We start from the raw sequence: 2,121 nt of genomic DNA on the forward strand, positions 1-2,121 counted from the left end.
GACAGTGTGAGTTCTCAGTTTCATTTTCAGCATTTCCTGTTCAATTTTGGACAGAGTGTTTTCTTTGAGAAGCTAATTTTTGCATTCTAGGGTTTAACCCATTTGGGTTTCTTTTGCTCTCAGATTTTGTGATGGCTTTATTTAGATTAGATTTTGCTGTTAGAAATACCATGTGTAGCTAATTTCTGAAGCTTGGGTTGTGGAATGAGACTTGATTTGTTTAGGGTTCTATTTAATGCCATATTTTCTTGATAAATGTTGATTTCACTTATTGCTAGTCAGATTCGAATGGAAAATAGATTGCAACTCTTGCTCTTGATTTGTTGTTGACGTAAGGCACAACAAAAGCTTGAAAATTATCAAGGCTTCTCTCAATTGTTTGTTAATTTGTGTTTGGCTAGTAAAGTAGTGAATTCCTTAGAAAAATATTGCAAAACCTAAGCATAACTTTTTTTTTATCTTCTATTTATGAATGTCTTGACTGGGTTGTTAATCGAAAAAATTATATAGGAACTGAAACAAAAAGAGTCTCATACCCATCCTAAGTGTTTGTTAACTTGCCTTTTCGATTAGAAACTTTAATTTCAGTTTTGACTTAATTTTTACGAAAATTAAATTCATACTTTTTCTTTTCTTAATTCATCTTCAAGATTTCTCACATTGCATTTCATTTATTTTTCATCTCTCATAGTCAATACATTTTCTTTTTTACATAACAAAATTTCACAAATGCTTTAATAATCCTTTGTCCCTATGGAATACGATCTTGGACTTATCTTTTATACAACTTGGCATTTCTACACTTGGAAACACATTTTAGACCGAGTCAAGTTTTTGGCGCCGTTGCCGGGGACAACTGGTGCTTATCAAAGCATTCCTCTACTGCTGAAAGGGCGTTTGTGGAGCTGTGAACCTCTTCACAGCCTGGTTGATATCTGATCTTTTTCCCTTTTCTCTGTTTATTTTTCATTATCTTTGATTTTCTACACTTGTGTGTATGACTGATGGACTGGAGACCAAACATCTTGGTTGATTAGGACAGAATCATTGGCACCTTTTAACTTTGCATCACTATCTCTTGAAACATCATCTGACATTGATAGCATCATGGCTGAAGATGAACATCATGATAGAGAAATGGTAAATCAAAACAGGACACTTAGAGAGTATCTGCAGCCTGTTAGGACTAGCACCCCTTCTTGCATCATTTTGCCTCTTAATACAAATGCTTTTAATTTTAAACCCGGGATGATTCCATTGCTACCACATTTTCATGGCATGGAATCCGAAAATCCCTACTTGCATATCAAAGAGTTTGAAGAAGTTTGTTCCGCATGTATGGATAGAACATGCACTGAAGAAGTCATAAGATTAAAATTGTTTCCATTTTCCTTAAAAGACAAGGCTAAGTCATGGTTGAATTCCTTAAGACCAAGATCCATTGGGACTTGCCAAGAAATGTAAACTGAATTTTTGAAAAAAAAAAAAATTCCTATGCATAGAACCAATGCCTTAAAAAAACAAATCATGATTTTTTGCCAAAACAATGTAGAAACATTTTTTCATTGGTGGGAAAGATTCAAAAACCTTTTTAATGCATGCCCTCATCATGGATATGAGAATTGGAGGATCATAAGCTTTTTCTATGAGGGTTTACAACAAAAAATGAGGTAATTTGTAGAAACCATGTGCAATGGTGAATTCTTCAACAAAGGGCTCGAGGAAGCCTTTGAATATTTTGATTATTTGGTTGAAAATGCCCAATCTTGGGATGTTTCTAACTTGTATGATAGATTTGAAAATAAAAAATGTGTTAGTGGGGTAGTAAATACCACTTGAAAGAATCTAATGATTTACATGCTAAGCTTGCATTAATGTCTAAAAAGTTAGAGTCTTTAGAGCTTAAGAAATTCAATGAAATACATGTTTTACTATCAATTTCTGAAAAATGCAACATATGTGAGGATCCAGGGCATGTGACTAATGCATGCCCAATAATTCCTGCTTTTAAGGAAGTTTTGCTTGATCAATTCAACCCTGTGCATATGATTTCTAAGAATTTTTCTGGACCTTATTCTAATACTTACAATGCAGGTTGAAGAAATCATCCAAATTTCAGTT

General features: G+C 33.6%; 1 non-coding gene across 1 annotated transcript; it reads right to left on the reverse strand.

Moving 5' to 3' along the window:
* Positions 1-1,508: 1,508 nt before the first annotated feature.
* On the reverse strand, positions 1,509-1,616 carry LOC121243300. The gene has a single exon (XR_005936103.1). It is a non-coding gene; the product is annotated as a small nucleolar RNA R71 (small nucleolar RNA).
* Positions 1,617-2,121: the final 505 nt, after the last annotated feature.

The sequence above is a fragment of the Juglans microcarpa x Juglans regia genome, chromosome 1D (genome assembly GCF_004785595.1).
Source record: "Juglans microcarpa x Juglans regia isolate MS1-56 chromosome 1D, Jm3101_v1.0, whole genome shotgun sequence".
NCBI classification, from domain to species: domain Eukaryota; kingdom Viridiplantae; phylum Streptophyta; class Magnoliopsida; order Fagales; family Juglandaceae; genus Juglans; species Juglans microcarpa x Juglans regia.